General features: G+C 36.5%; 1 protein-coding gene across 1 annotated transcript in view; it reads left to right on the top strand.

Annotated features, from left to right (window-relative positions):
• HDAC9 (histone deacetylase 9) overlaps positions 1 to 17518 on the top strand; it is a 708604-nt gene that overhangs the window by 671649 nt on the left and 19437 nt on the right. The window contains exons 16-17 of the transcript XR_015246442.1: positions 99 to 219; positions 5441 to 5490. The gene's annotated coding sequence lies outside the window, so the exon portion shown is untranslated. The remainder of the gene's footprint in view (positions 1 to 98; positions 220 to 5440; positions 5491 to 17518) is intronic.

Below are 17518 nucleotides of genomic sequence, written 5' to 3'. Positions count from 1 at the left end.
ACTCAGTTCATTATTAATCATCTTAAATGTGACTTGTGTCTTACTTTCTTCTAAATGTTTTTAGTGGAGTACTGTAGGCTTCTGCTATTTTCTTTCAGCGAATTCAAGGTCGAAAAGCCAGCCTGGAGGAAATACAGCTTGTTCATTCTGAACATCACTCACTGTTGTATGGCACCAACCCTCTGGATGGACAGAAGCTGGACCCCAGAACACTCCTAGGTCTGTACGGGTCTCCATTCTACTGAGAATAGCACATTCCAGCACTATCATTAGTCAATGCTGTTGTCAGTTCAAAATACTTGGCAAGCAGTATGATAAAAAAATCAGCTTTTCCAACAGCATTGCTCTGTGGAATGAGTCCTTTACAATAGAAACCAGCATAGATTAAGAAAATCTTGCATTAGAAAAAATGACAGTGCAAGTTCTATGATGTTTACTGTTTTGGCTTTGTCTACATTTTTAAGCTAAAAGAAATAAAGATTTTCACATTCTTCATGCAATTTTATCTTCACCTTTCCAATTTCTTTTGGGTCTTTTAGTTTTTTACTTTGACCTTAACATATAAAAGGCACTGTACCAGCTCATTATTACTATACCTAGAACATTACATTTTATTGTAAGATTGCATTTTAAATTTTAGTATAATCCATTTAATGCATACCTTAACTATGGAACTAAATAGTTAAGTAGATAGCAGAAGTGTAAAACTAATAAACACAATTTTTAGTTAATATATAATTTTCAAACATTTACCATTAGATATTAAAATAAAATTTATGTTGCGGAGCTTTGCATAAACTTTATATGAGTGATAGAAACAGAAGATTTCAGAAAACAGTTTGTGACAAAACCATATTTAGCTGGAGCAACTAATATTAATTATATTGTTTATTAATAACCTTTTATAGTGGAATAATAATACATGACATAACAATGTATGCCAAAGGATCATATTTTAAGTATTTTAACTAAAAGGGCATTTTAGGACTTTTCCTTGTCCCTTTCTTTCAAACAAACCTATTATGTCAGATCCCAACTATTGGACTCTTTCACCTAATTTAATGCAATTTCTACGTGATTTATGTTAACTGGTCCTAAGCAATTCAAAAGCAAGTATATGACATGTAGTAGGCAGGCATCTTAGAAAGCAATTATAAAGGGAAATTAACAGTTACCCATTATAATGCTTACAATCTGCCTTTTAAAACAAATGGCAGGCACCCCTAAATTTGTGAAGTAAAGGCATATGGGTGAGTGTGTGTGAGCATGTGAATGCATGCATGCTGGGTAGTGGTAGCTTGGAGAGAAACTGACAGAAATGGGAACGCATAAAGACTACTCAGTTTTTAGAAAACATTCAAAATTTGATGATGAGAAATACTTTGTATAGTAGAATTGAAGTTATATAATTAATATAAAGGCAAGTCACTCCAAACATATAATCTATATGTTTTTTTTCTGAATTCTTTTGAAGGAATCAATATTTGCACATGCAGATCTTTAAAAATTTTTTTTCAACGTTTATTTATTTTTTTGGGGACAGAGAGAGACAGAGCATGAACGGGGGAGGGGTAGAGAGAGAGGGAGACACAGAATCGGAAACAGGCTCCAGGCTCTGAGCCATCAGCCCAGAGCCTGACGCGGGGCTCGAACTCACGGACCGCGAGATCGTGACCTGGCTGAAGTCGGACGCTTAACTGACTGCGCCACCCAGGCGCCCCTGCACATGCAGATCTTTTACATAAAGTACTTCTTTTGCTATGGATACTATATAATAAATGTCCTTATTTTAACATGATTTAATAATCACACCTATTTTACCACAAAGTTGAAGCAAACTGAACTTTCATGGTTTTATGAGATCAAAATACTCATGTATTTAAAGATAAAAAGCTGTGTCCATTTTGATAATTGTGTTTAACTTAGTTAAGAGAAAACCAGTAGAAAACTTTCCTAATTGTTAAAATTCTAAATATGGTCTAAAAATTAAATATGGTCTAAAGGATAAATCAGTCAAGGCATATGACTAGGTACTTTGGATGTAATTGGGATAAACTTACACATAGGCATTTGAGAGGTGTTTCAAACAATTGTTATTCCACATTTTATCAAGCTGATGAACAGCCACTTTTTAAAAATTCTTTTATGTTTTTATTTATTTGAAAGAGACAGTATGAGTGGAGGAAAGGCAGAGAGCGAAGGAGACACAGAATCTGAAGCAGGCTCCAGGCTCTGAGCTGTTAGCAGAGAGCCCAACATGGGGCTTAAACTCACGAACCTTGAGATCATGACGTGAGTTGAAGTCAGACACTTAACCAGCTGAGCCACCCAGGCGTCCCCATTATTCCACATTTTAAGAGAAAGGAGGAAATACATTTCAGCAATTCCAAACTGGTTTACTTATGAAACATGGCAATACCACTGTTTTTGTAATGAAATTTTACACTTGAGCAAAACTGATTTTCTCAAAATAGTCGACATATATATAATTTAAAAATGTAATGATTTACAAGTAAATGTCAAACTATAATTTAGAACCTGGACAAAGGAGTTTCCTATGATGTATGCCATGAAAACACCAAGTATCAATAGCTTAGTTTTTACAGGTTTGTTTTCTTTTTTCTTTTCCTTTTTCTTTTTTTGTCATTGTCCATCAGTGAAATTTTACTGGAATGCACCCATCCCCATGCTTTTTTTTTAAGTTTTTATTTTAATTCCAGTTCATTAACATATAGTGTTACATTTGGTTCAGGTGTATGATACATTGATTCAATAGTTCATTACAATACCTGATGTTCATCACAGCTTAATCCTCATCTATTTAACCCATTCCCCTACCCTCCTCCCCTCTGGTAACCATGTTTGTTCTCTATAATTAAAAGTCTGTTTCTTGGTTTGTCTTTCTCTCTCTCTCTTTTTCCCTTTGCTTGTTTGTTGTGTTTCTTAAATTCCACATACGAGTGAAATCATATGGTATTTGTCTTTCTTTGACTGACTTATTTCACTTAGCATTACAGTCTCTAGTCCATCCTTTTCATTGTGAATGGCAAGATTTGTTTCTTTTTATGACTGAATAATACTCCATTCTCTGTATATACCATATCTTCTTTATCCATTCACTAATCAATGGACACTTGGGCTGCTTCCATATCTTGGTAGTTTTTATGGTTTTAATGTAAATAAATTGGCCACATATTATTAGTTTTTAGTATTTAATGTGAGATAATATTCATACAATTGATGATTTTAGAGTTAGTTTTAGATACACATGAGGAATTCCATAGACACCTCTCAGGGATCAGTGAAGCAATTTCAATATTTTGTGCCAGCTACAGGAGTAAAGAAAGATAAACAGGGATGTTGCATTGTTAGATCTAATGTTAAGCACTAAAATCAACTTTGATGACACTTTGAAGTACCTTAGTTTTTCTTGTGAATCCAGAAACTTAACTTGTTTTCCTTAATTCAAATTCTAAGTGAATAATCTCTTTTTTTAAAAAGTTTAACCTTTCATCCTTTTTTGTGTGTGTATGAAATTTAAATTTTTGTGGCTTTTTACTTCTATCTTCAAGACCAGACTGAAGCTGCCATGTACAAATATATAGAAGTTTATAACCCTCAAGATACCTTCCCTCTCTTTATCCCTTTCTTTCACTGTATATATCCTTCTTTCTCCCCCAGCCTCCCCTTCCCGCCCCCCACCCCACAGATTGGCAGGTGGGAGCTGTCTGTCAATGTGCATGCATATTTAATTGAAATTCATTCACTTGTATGATTTTCTGATTTAAAGTAATACTACTATTTTTGATAGTTATGTTCTGGACTTAGGAGGAAGGATTTAAATAAAAGTTCATTATAACCAGACCTATCAGTCTTTGTATCTTGAAAGACATCTATAGCTTATAAAATGATTAGATTTGAAAATGGGCACCATTTGTCTATTTAAGTACTCTAGACTGTGTAAGGTGACACTTTAAAAACATTTTCTCCAATCATTTTTAGTGTAAGGTTTTCCTTTGCATTAATATTCCTGTCGTTCTTAGTACCAGTTTTCATTAGCTTGTGGCTAGCTAGATCTGAGTCCATGAATAAGGCAATATAATATTATTAAAAAATAAACCCAGTCAGTTCAGTGAATTAAAAATTTTTTACACATTACTAAATTTAAATTATTGATTATTTGGTTGTTTTGTATTATAAACATTACTAAATAAAAATTCTCTTTAAGCAGCTTATCATTTATTCTCTTGGAGTTTAATAATTTTTAAAAATTACTTTAAATTTTCTTTAGTACATTTAGTACATTGTAATATTACCCCTTTTTACTGACTGTGGAATGAAGAGTTCAGACATTAAAATATACAATATTATATATTTTAATTTCACATGTGATCAGTACATCTTTGACCTGAGTCACTTTAGAGCCATTGGACTATGATACAGAAATGACCATTGCCTTTTCCTTTAATTACTTTGCAAGGAGGTTTAGGGAGTAAATATTTTTGTTTTCTCTATTAATGTACTAGATAATGTAGAAAATAAAAATTCAGGTGAACAAAATGATTAAAAATTCCATGAAATACCAATTCCAAGAGACAATCACAGGTAAGATTTTGGTATATATTTTAAAGAAGATATATATGTGTTTATATTGTATAGATTTCCCCTAAAGGTTATCCTTTTTACTTTTAAACAAATTTTTAATATTTATTTATTTTTGAGAGAGAGAGAGAGAGAGACTGACAGAGCACGAGCACGAGCAGGAGCAGAGAGAGAGAGAGAGGGAGATACAGAATCCAAAGGAGGCTCCAGGCTCTGAGTTGTATGCACGGAGTCTGATGCAGGGCTCGAATCACAAACTGTGAGCTGTAGTTGGATGCTTAACCAGCTGAGCCACCCAGATGCCCCAAGGTTATCCTTTTTATAGTGTTTTTATTTTTAAAAATTTGGATTTTGAAGAAGCTTATACTTAAGACAAGTATACTTTGTCTTAGTTATATCTGAAGTAAAAATTAATAAGTCTGTGTATTTGAATAGATGTTTTAATATTTAAACTTTTTAAGAAAAGGACAGTGTATTTCAGAAACTTTGCCTTAAGACATCACTTTAGAGGGATACACTCAGAATAGCTTAGTTATTTTAAGTAAACTATAAATAAAAAACATATTATGATATATTAATTGATGTGTAGGCTAGCCAAAACAATCTGGAGACTCAAATTTCATAGGTGTGTGTTTTCACATAGGGCAGTAGACTCTACATGTAATAATAATTATATTCATTTGCTTTGAGTTCTTGCATATCTAAAATTTGATTACTTTTCTTCTGAATCAAGTGATAAATACTATGTGACATATCATGTGTTATTAAACACCAAAATTTTTAAAATTATAATTGTATTCCCAATTTATATATTTTTTCATGTCTTCTTAATGTGTAGGTGACGCCTCTCAAAAGTTCTTTTCTTCATTACCTTGTGGTGGACTTGGGGTAAGTATGAGTTTGTTTGCTGCTTTTAAATAACATAAACTACCAAAAAAAATCCTTTGATTTATCATTGTGGTTATGGGTAAAGCCATTTCTCAGTAAAAGTTATCATAAACTTCAGGACTGGCTACAGAATTTATAGGGCTCAATTCCAAATGAAAATGCATATCCCTGTGTGCAAAACTTACTAAGAATTTCAAGATGGTGACAACAGTGAATTAATCCAAGTGCGGGGCCTTTTAAATCTACAGTTCTGTGTGACTGCACAGATAGCATATCCACAAAGCCAACTTTGCTAGACTTATGTAGCTGGAAAAAAGGTAACACAAAAGGATTCAACTGTTTTGCAGCAGAATTCAATTTTCAAGAGACTCATACTGAGTACGCAAATACCTAATATTCCTGGTGAAAATGGCATAGACTTCACAAAGTGCTTTGCATTGTGGCACACTTTATTTGTGAACCCTGGGGCCATTTGTCTCCATAATTAACAAAGCCTTTTTTGACCCAGCATATTTATACCACATTTCAAGGACAAATTTGTTTAAATATACGAAGAAAACGTGCTACGTTTTGGTGGATGGTTAGAACATATCCTTTAACCTGCAATCTATTTACAGTTAACCCTTACCAGTAACAAGTTGTCATCTTGTAGAACTAAGTACTAAGTCATATTAGGAGAGCATATTTCTAGATCAGGTTTCAAGGACTGAGGAATTTAAGTCAATTAAGTTTCTTGGACATTGAAGGGAAAGAACTGTGTGTGCCATATTTTAGGCAATATTTTACTATCACTAAATTTTATACAGGGAAATCGTACGTATTTTCAGTTAATTCTTTCATTTTAGTGACTCTAGATTTAACAAGGATAATCTTTTTGTTTCTTCACCTATGATTCTATCCTCTTCAGAAATATAAATGGCAGCTACAAGAACCAAAATCTGCTTGGAATTTATAGTTTGCTAACATTATACCAGGTTTATACCAGTTTTGTAAAATAGTTATTAATACCATTTTGCAGATGAGAAACTGAAGGCTCAGAGAAATGACCTTATTTTCCTGAAGTCACACAGTAACGGGTAAAAGTCTAAAAGTATGAGGTTGATGTGCGTGTCCATGTGCAGGAGTTCTAAAAGAGCTTATTTGTTCTTTCCATGCCGTTTGTCTTCAGTAGGCTAGTCCCTGGAGCCTAGCATTGCAGCACTGTGGCTGATGTAATGTTCCTTTTGTGGCAGCTCACCAGTGAGCTTCACTTTTTGACCTTGAGCTCAGTATAATCACTATCCTACATTAAACCCTCCTTACTTTTAGCAAACCCACTGTGAAGCCAGGAACTTGCAAAATTATTCTAGAAAGCAGAGGATAAACTGACTTTTAAATTAGGTTTCATTGACAACGGATGGCATTGGCTTTGTCATTATTTTTTAACATCCCAAGTGCCCATTTTAAGAGAATGGCTGAGTACCTGAAAATGAGGTAAAGAATGAAACAAAGCTAATGGCTACTTAGAAGATTCAATGATAGGGAGGAAATCAAAGCTGTTAAAAGAGTGATGGTCATCAAACTCCCACTCCTTTACATTTAATACATGACGCAGAGCTGAAATGAGGACAGCTCCTTAGGATCCACCTCCCAAGTCTGACTTGGGTTGTGCCTATACTATATTATCCCTTGAACACAAAGTACCTCTATTCAAACTGCTTAAACTCATACCAAGGTAGCTTCTTATTCTTTAGCTCGAACTGTTCTAGTAAATTCTTAGAAGTGCCCAAGGAATGAAGGGTCACTGCTGCTTTTGTCCCTGTATGTCCAACATAAAGCAAAGTGAGTGTCATAAAATAAGTCCTTCATAATGTTTCCAAACACTGTCTTAATCCTTGGTGACAGCAGTGGTGGTAGGTAAATGTAGCTTTGGCAGACAGAGGGGAGGAGGAAGACTGGATTAGTTTGACTTCATCAGTATTGAAGAGGGCTGGAGAGAGGCACTTCTCTTTATTAGATTGGCCTATTGGTCTTCTGAAGGTTCACACTGGTGAGTGTGAACGTGTGTGTTATGCATGCATGTGCATGCACAAGCTTGTCCATGTTGAAACTGTAAAGAACTAGTTTGGGACGCCTGGTTGGCTCAGTTGGTCGAGTGTCTGCCTGCTGCTGAGGTCATGATTTCACAGTCTGTGGGTTTGGGCCCCGCGTCAGGCTCTGTGCTGGCAGCTCAAAGCCTGGAGCCTGCTTCAGGTTCTGTGTCTCCCTCACTCTGCCCCTCCCCTTCTCATACTCTGTCTCTGTCTCTCTCCTCTCAAAAATGAATAAACATTAAAAAAAAAAAAAAAAAACTAGTTTGATTTGGCTTTTTTTTCTTCCAGAGACCAAATTGTGTTCTGAGGCATTCAGAAACCTCCTTACCCCTCAGATTTTGGGTTTTGATACAAGTCCTAAGAGAAATTCTGAATCCTTTGTGTTTCTACCAGTCTAAATTTTTACCTTTGGGACAGTTCTAGACATACAGAGTATACAAAGATACCCAGTATGAACCGAGAGTGGTCCAACTTCATAAGCTCTCTTCCCAGAGAACTTGGAAACCACTGAAATTGCCCTGTCTTAAGGCACTCTTCTAGTTCAGATCATCTAAGATGCACCCATTAGTTTGAATCCTAAAATACTTAGTGCTCCCCAAATGTTAAAGGAAACTCTAGTTCCTGGAATATATACTTGCTACTAGATGGCTTTAATATATACCTGCTGAAGGCTAATGGATTGACTGGATTTTGAGGAGAATACCTGGGATGTTGTGAAATCAGAAAATCCCTACTTCTTATTAAATTTGCCCCTAAAATTGTATATAATACTTTTTTAAAGTTTTTAAAATTCCAGTATAGTTAGGATACAGTATTTTATTAGATTTAGGTGTACAATATAGTGATTCAACAATTCAGTACATTACCCAGTGCTCATCATGATAAGTGTACTCTGCATATGAAAATTTGACAGTGTTGGCTAAGTTGCTCAAAGGGCAAATGGTACTTAAGTTTCTTTCAGGTATATTTTCCAGAATTACACTTTGAGCAACAATCTCAAGGGTTTCTAATTTCTTTGTGTTTGGTTCTCATTTTGTTAGTTACTAGGGCATGACTCATTTCTCATTAATATGTGATTGCACTGCAGAAAATGCATCAGTTGCAGAGAGCATTTTACCAAATCACAGGACTTGGTCATTGTATAATGGCATAAATAATTAAGGGACTCTGAAAATAAAACCCAGTGCAGGACCACTTTAGTTCTCACTCCTAAGGGTATATCACTAAAAATAGTGATCATTTTTCTAGCCATCTGACCTGCTGCTGTGTGAAGAAATCTTGAAATCATTTCTCAGCTTTATTTTTCCCTCTTCACTTGATAGGCCACAAAAAAAACCACAAAAGCAAGGACGAGCAGGCTTTTATGATAATGTCGTCATCAGCTCCCAACTTCAAACACTTCTGCGGCTTTTGAGTTGTCATTTATAACTTGGAACTGAATCGACCCATAATTCCCATGATACACTTAGAGAAATTGATAACAGACTCTGCACTTCTTTTATGGCTCGGAGGAGGCAACTCCAATCACATCACTATTGGCAGGCAATATTATTTTTTGACATGGTTGTAAAAGTATAAAGGGGCTTATGGCATTTGTTTAGATGAGGAATGGGCTCTCAAGCTGTGCTGGGGTTTACAGGACCAGATTAGTGAGAAGCAAAGGGAATATGATGTTTGCAAACAGGATATGATTTTATATATAAGTTTGGGTTTCATGCTCTGTTCCCTGGGGAAAGCCCTGCAGACAGCAGAGAATTCCACTTTTATCCTACAACAGACAGGCTCCTGGTGCCAAAAGGCAGAAAAATAAACGTGGTCAATGGGCAGTGTCAGACCCTTGATTGGAGGAGGAGGAGCTGTGGAAGAGGCAGAACAATTTCCTAGGAGGAATGAGGAATTGCTGAGCATGGGCAGAATCTGGGCCCGCCTAACTGGTCAAAGATGTGCCAAAAATGAGGCCCTGTGAGGTTTTATCAAGGCACCTTCTCCGGCAGCAACTCAGTCAATCTGTGAACACAAAGCTGGATTTTTATTACAAACTTTTACTCTGCCCGTATTGTATTTGATAACTCCTAAATCTGACACACTGTGGAGGTTAGAGATGTCATTTGTGTGATTTGGAGAGGGGGAGATGGGGAGAAGGATTAGGTGGTTGTGGGGAGGTAATTTAAGGCTCATTTCCATTGCCCTGAGGTTTTCAGCATACATTTCATTTATGTTCTAACTATACTTGCTGTATAGGAGGCAGGTTTGGATGAAATGTCTCAAATTCTTTTTCATTCTGTCATATTTATAATCTAAGCTCTTCCCCCTGATATATAATATTTATGTATATATAAGTATTATATATGTACATACGTTCAAAAGTATCAAATTGTCAATTTGATACTACATTTGTATCTTTATATCATTTTACCCATTTATTACATTACATTGGTTCTTCCCCAATAACAGTAAAAAAAAAAAAATCTAGTGGCAAGTCTTTTAAAGGACCTCTCTGACTTTCTTTATTGTGTTATAATATCAGGAGATTATTTATTTTCTGACAAAATCTATAGACAGATCGTTAAATTCAACGTAACAGAAATACTAGACTAATATATTTTTATCCTGCTCTTCAGAGTGGTCTTCTTAGAAACACAATCAGTATTTTAGAAGGCATAACAAATGCTATCATATGAAGAGTAAAGGGTAGGAAAAATCACTTTGTGCCAGTAATTAGATAAGGTGCAGGAATGTAGTTACTGATGAGACAAGGCCACTTTTCTCATTTGCTCATAGCCTATTCATTGGGCTGATTTGGACAAATGTTGTGCTGTAGAAACACAATGGAGGGGGCTTCCAGAACAGAAAAGAAAGAAGAGTGATGTTGAAACTATTCAAGTAGTCAAGGTAAATAAATTTTCAAGAACAATTAGGAATGAATATATTTGTATGAGTATGTGCATGTGTATGGGGGGTGGTTATGAGTATGAGGTAGGGCTACACGTCCAGACATTAATTGTTTAGGTCATAATAACACACCATATTATTAAAAATTGCATCAAGCTATTGCTGATTAGGAGGGAATTTTTTTCCCTTAAGCAACAACAACACCTAATGTTTATGCCAAAATTTATATGTTCCTTATCGTAAGTGCACACATTATGTGCTGTTCCCATCCAGTTGTCCTAAGCAGTCACTTACATCTGCAGAGTTGGGGGTGGCATCTGTTTCTCACATGCGGTAATCAGGATTATGTTGATTTCCCTTGTATTAATGTTCAGCTCAAACGTAGCTTGCAATCAGTGCTTCATTTCCTCCGCTGCTGCTATCAGAGAAGCATCACAGCCCTCTTCCCTCCAGCATAATAAGAGGACCCACTAAGATTTGGGATTTCTCTTTTTCCCATCTCCCCTTTCCCATTTGGATTTTCATTAGTTTTAAACTGGATGCAAATGATACTAGCAGGAATACCACTCGGCACCTGGAAAAAGTAACACTGATAAGCTGCCCTAATGAAATTGTTTCAGAATTTTGGTTCATGTTATGGATTCCACAAAAAGATCATGTTGCTCTAGGTGTGGGGCAAAATATTATGCAAGCTAGGAGATGCCTTCTAAATAACAAAGGATTTTTCCAGTATTGCATAGAGTATGCTAATTGTCTATACTCAATAATAGTTACAGGGAAGTAGATGGCATTCCCTACAGAGATAAACATCTATATGTTACTCTGTGTTTACTACAAAATGTAAAATGGCATATAATCTTTAAGTATCTGGTGTTCATGGCAGGAAAGAGGGCAATTAGAAATGAAAACCTTAAGTTCCTCCTCAGTTCACTTCGCTGTAGCATCTCATTTGTGATTAAATTCTTTCTATTGCTTTGACTTTATGGCTAAGCACAACAGGATGCATTTTCAAGTTCCAATTTCATTTTCCTATTTAAAGTACACATGTATATAACAAAGCTATTAAAATTCTTCTGTTGTCAACATGAGATAGCTTAAAAATGCCATCATCAAAGCCTTACACATGTGTTTTTTACATTCTTGGGACCACAACACCTATAAAAAACTGTATGAGCAACACTGTCAATCAACCAAAGTACTGTCAATAGCAGAGAAGAAGAAAACATACCAATTTCTGGAATTTCTTGTTCTATAATCTTTCTCTTGTCTGTAATAATTTTCTCTAAAGAAATTGAAACTTAGATTATGCTATTCCTAAAGGTAAATGGGTTTGGTGAACATTAAGCTTCTAATTCAAGAAATTTATGGTTCTGTGAAACAAAAGCTCTGAGAAATTAAAACATACTTGAATAAATTCAAATATACAATCATAAATTGGTTGCCACTTCTATTGTCAAGAAAACATAAGGCCTGAGGTCAGATGAACACTTAGAGTTGACAAACAAAATAGTACTTAGAAGAAAAGGAATCTTTGGTCAGCTTCTATGTTGTGCAGCTTAAAATAGACCTAAATCCTGCCCCATCTCACCTTTTCATTTTGATGTGAAAAAACTTCATTAATATTTTTATTTGTCACATCTCTACCCTGGATCCTGATCCCAATATTAATCTCTATGACAAACTAATGTCCAATGCAGAATATTGATACAGCCTATTGGATTTTTCTTTGTTAAGTATTTTGACAGAAAGTTTAGTAAAGCATAATTTCTAAATTTTCATCTATTTCAAATTCCAAAACTTAAATTAGTTTGCTGAATGCATGAGCCATAGCAATCAGTTCATGGCAGAGTCCCTAGGACTTAACCATTCCACACTCCTGGGTAGAACCCATAGCTCCTGACTCATAGGCAAGCAACATCATTATTACTGTACAACATCTTCTCTTAAGATATAGAATAATTAAAATTAAGAACTTGAAAGAGTAAGCAGTATCTTATAAACAAAGCATACATTGAATCATTTTTTTTTTTTTTTTAAATTTTTTTTTTCAACGTTTATTTAGTTTTTTGGGACAGAGAGAGACAGAGCATGAACAGGGGAGGGGCAGAGAGAGGGAGACACAGAATCGGAAACAGGCTCCAGGCTCCGAGCCATCAGCCCAGAGCCTGACGCGGGGCTCGAACTCACGGTCCGCGAGATCGTGACCTGGCTGAAGTCGGACGCTCAACCGACTGCGCCACCCAGGCGCCCCTCATTGAATCATTTTTTAATGAAGACTGTTAAAACACTAATACATTTGAGAATGATATACACCCAAAATCATTTGGTTAATTTATTTTGTTACCATATTCTAACTAATATGATTTATATGGCCTCTAATTAATGTTTACTATGGGCACATGTAGATATCCTTTAAAATGATCCTGTACCATTTTGAAGTGTGGCCATTCAAAGAAATGAAAACAAGGCCTAAAAGTAGTGAAATTCTTTGCTACTAAGTAGATGACTTTTTAATTAACCTATTGCCCCTCTTTCAGACATGTCAACATCTATTCATTTATCCATTAAAAAAATAGGTTTTGAGAGCGTCCTGTGTGCTAAGTATGGAGCAACTCTAGCCTCATATTCTTATTTAAAAATTTTTATTTTCGGGGCGCCTGGGTGGCGCAGTCGGTTAAGCGTCCGACTTCAGCCAGGTCACGATCTCGCGGTCCGTGAGTTTGAGCCCCGCGTCAGGCTCTGGGCTGATGGCTCGGAGCCTGCAGCCTGCTTCCGATTCTGTGTCTCCCTCTCTCTCTGCCCCTCCCCCGTTCATGCTCTGTCTATCTCTGTCCCAAAAATAAAAAAAAAAAACGTTGAAAAAAAATTAAAAAAAAAAAAAAAATTTTTATTTTCTTATCAGTTCTCAATCATATCCCTTATTAGGCTTATCGCTTGTACACTGTGTTAAGCTTCCTCTATTGCTGTTCATCAACTTTGTGAGAAAGACCTGAGAGTCCATGATGATATGGACTGAAGGCAAAATATCTGGTCTCTTAATAGAACAAAATCCAAAGTCATTTTTCTAATGAAAGATTTATGCAAGACAGCTTTCCTGTCTCAGTTTTCTTAGAGGCATCAAATCTTCATTTTGAGAGCTAGCAAGTGAATGCACTCTCTAGCATCAGCTCACTATTCCATTAAAAGCAAGTAAAGAAGAAAGAAGTCAAACACACAAAACGAATTGGCCTTTAGATGTAATATACTCACAGCTTCGGGCAGAATTTATTCACTCACTTATTCACTTGTTTACACAATAAATGTATACTGAGGGCTTACTATATGCTAAGAAACTATAAGTACAGCAATGAGTAAAACAGAAAAAAAATTCTGTCCTGATGGGGGAGACAGATAAGCAAATATGCATTAGTTCAGATATGTGTGTGTAATGATGAATATTCTGCAGAAAAGAAAGCAAGGAAGGAAGACAGTATGAAATCTGGTGGAGCTTGGGGACAGAACTGGTGGTTAATGGAAAGTGTTACCTTTTGGAGATCAGCATTTCTGGGTGACAGATGACCTGGGAGTCCTGGCTTCTTGTGGTGACTAAATTAAGGAGGGATAACAGGGAGCACGAGGGTAGGCTTGTCAAGACTGCTCAGAGTTTCTGGGTCCCCATCTTCATTCCTACCTATGAAGATGTGACCATCTTGGGATAGGGTTCTGTCCTGAACACACAGAGTTCAGGGCCTACTTTTTTGACTCCTGGATTTAAGTGTGGTGGTGGAGGTGGGGGCAAGTTCAATTACAGGCAACCCTGTAGTTCCTGAAATCTCTCTTAAGATCTGACCTTGGAGGATCTTGAAGGTAGGGGCACAATTATCCAGGCTGTGGCTGTGAGACATCTGGGTAGCTCCAGATCTTAGCAGCATTATGTGCTTTGGGGTTCCCAGTCCCTGGGAACATTATTTGGACATAGTTTCCCATATTGTGCAGCTGCAAATTAGATACAATAGTCTAACACCTGCCATTTTCAAGTATATTGAAAATGCCCTGACATTTGTATTATATTTCCCAGTGGTTTTTCATGTGCATTTTAGCTGCTTCTTTAATGGACACTATTGTATTGTGTCCTCAGTTGTCTCCAGCTGGTCCCTGCTGATGTATATCTGAGCTGTGAGAGTCAAGATAACTGATTTATTGATCCCATTAGGTTAGTGAATGAAGCAAAGGATGATGACTTCTCTATTTGTTCATTGCCAATTGTGTGCTGTGTGTATACAGCACAAGGAGCACAAACTTTGGGGTCTGAATTCCAGGGCTATGTTTACTATTAAATTTCTGTTGCTGATACTCTTAATATAATCTTCAGTATTAAATGGGATGAACCAACAAAAAATTTCAGCTAAGTTGTTTACAGCTGTACTGTAACAATCTAAGTAAAATTATAACCCTTAACTTTAAACCTAATAGTGTACAGAAGGTTGACTTGATGAGGTGATTATCTATTAGGTGAGATGCCCTGACCTCTCCAGCAGGGCCATAGAGAACCCTTTAAAACATACCTATTTATTGGTTCTTGTAGAACTGGACTGATTCACTGTCTTTACATGGAGCTTCCAGTGATAACCTACCTCATGTCTTAATCTTCACAGTATTCCCAGAAGTCTTGTTACTAAAGGTGTAACTTGGGCTTTCTACTCTACAGAAAAGGAAACTGAGGTTCAGAGAAAGGAGTAACTTGTTCAAGTCACACACTTAGTAGGTGGCGAAGTAGAGATCTCCTGATTCCCAGGCTCTTGACCACAGTACTGTGCACACACAACTTACCATAATTTCAACCTCATATGATTATCAACACTCATTTCCCAAATGAGAATAATCCTAGCCATAATAAAGCACAATTATTTCTTTTGCTGAAAGCCTTTTCTTTTTTATTGTACTTCCTGTAAGGTATTATCCATGCTCTCAGGCATCATTAATTTGGGGTGAAAATTATGCACCTATACACAGCATTGTAATTTGAACTAAAATAATGAAAAACCTCTGAAACTGGACCAAACCACTGTGGGATGACTAAGATAGAATCTCATTTTACACACCTATGGAGTTAGAGTTAATTTTATTAAGCTGTCTTGGAAGAAACAGGGCTCTAACATGCACTGTCCAGTACTTACAAGGATTAGCATATTATGAAATATACTTTCCATAGCGTGTTCACCAGATTAAATGAAGTAGTAGGAAAATACTGAGATGGTCTTACTTGGCTATATCTCTAATTCAGTCTTGGTGGGACTGACCAGCCAATTACTATGAATAGCAATAAGGACTCTGAGATTCTTTGATTGACCACATAACCCAAAGTAATTCATGTATTATTGGGAAATCCTTGAGTCCACCAGTACCTTAAATAAGAATCAGAATCGTAAGATGCAGCACAGCCACAACAGATATGTTCCTATGCTTATTCTCATCAGAGGCACATAAATAGCAAAGGGATATTTTTGTGAAGATGAAGAGTGACTAGAAATTGTACATGTAAGGTCAGGGCTGTCAGAAAGCAGTTGATCATACTGGGAGGGGGGTTATGGTAGAGCATTAATGTACATGGCATGCCCCTTGTCTCTTCCAGCTGCTTCATTAATAGTTCACGCCTTCTTTCCATATGGAATATCGGTCACAGTATTCATTCATCATATCCATGGTTTTACTTGGAATCTGAAGGTCCTCCCTATAGCTTCTCTATTTCTTTTTCATCTCACCATGACTAAAAAAGCTAAGGTGTGGGCATTATAACCTACAAGTGATCCCAAGGGAGTGGGCTGTCATTCATGTGTTCCTCTTAGTGTTGAACAAAAGAGAGAAAGCATGTGGGTTTACCCACACATTGTCATCATAAATCCATCCCAGCTCCATTTCAAAAGTCTCAGGATTTCAGCAGAACATCTAACATGAAATGAATATATACATTCAAAGAACAGGCATATTGTATCACATGGGAGAAGGGAGGAGGCCATTGTTAAAGGCTGCAGAGCCAACCAAAGAATACAATGAAGAATACCATAGGTCCTTGGCCCAGAAATATGACTGTCAACATACTCCTACAGGAATCGCCCAGATTACAGAGGGCTTTCAAGAGATTCTGAAGTACTGCTACCTAAATAACGAGGAACCTTCCTTGAGTGGTTTTATGGCTTTAGGGTGTATGTCTTTCCACTGAGCTCTAGAGTCAGAGAAATCAGCAATGTAAACTCTATCTTATAGTTATTTGACTTAGCCACAGTTTCTTCATCTTTAAAATGGGGACAGTTGGGCCTCTCTCATTGCATTATTATGAGGATCAAATATGGTGATGTAGGTTATCAGTGGCAACTCTGTGTAGTGAATGGACCTACTGCATTCTGATGGGTGGCCCTCATTAGGTCTTGTTTTGCAAAGAATAAAGAAGCTGCTGCCTCAAAGGTATGATTTTAAATCTTCTTCAAAGTCCTGAAACCTTCAGGTCCCATCTGACATACTACCCAGCTAATGTTCTCCCGTTAGAATCGTGGCAGTTTAGGGAGACTAGTAAGAAAGATATGGAGATTGTTTTCAGAAGCCCTTGTAATGAGATACACAGAGAAACTTGATTTAGAAATTAGAACATTTGGATTCAAGTCTCCACATTGTCTCTGATTCAACAGAACTGGATGGGGCCTGAAATTCTGCATCTCTTACCCATATGATGTCAATGTTGCTGATCCATGAACCACACTTTGAATGATAAGATCCTGTGTGACTACAAAGGGGCAAATAATTTAATTTTTCTAGGCTTCAATTTCTTTATCTCTGAAGTAGAGGTAATTAATGAAACATACTTTATCATCTCCTTTGGAGGTCAAATATGGTATTACTATGTGGTAATACTTTATCTAAATTTAAAACAGATTTTTTTAAGTTTATTTATTTATTTTGAAAGAGTGAGAAGGTGTGTTTGGGGGAGGGGTAGAGATAGGAAGAAGAGGATCTGGAGCAGGCTCTGAACTGTCAGTGCAGAGCTTGAGGTAGGGCTTGAAATCACAGACCATGATATCATGACCTGAGCC

Source organism: Puma concolor, chromosome A2, assembly GCF_028749965.1.
Source record: "Puma concolor isolate L17-30 chromosome A2, mPumCon1.1.hap2, whole genome shotgun sequence".
Taxonomy (NCBI): Eukaryota; Metazoa; Chordata; class Mammalia; order Carnivora; family Felidae; genus Puma; species Puma concolor.
The sequence above is the reverse complement of the archived record's forward strand: the minus strand, read 5'-3'. Positions and strand labels throughout refer to the sequence as shown.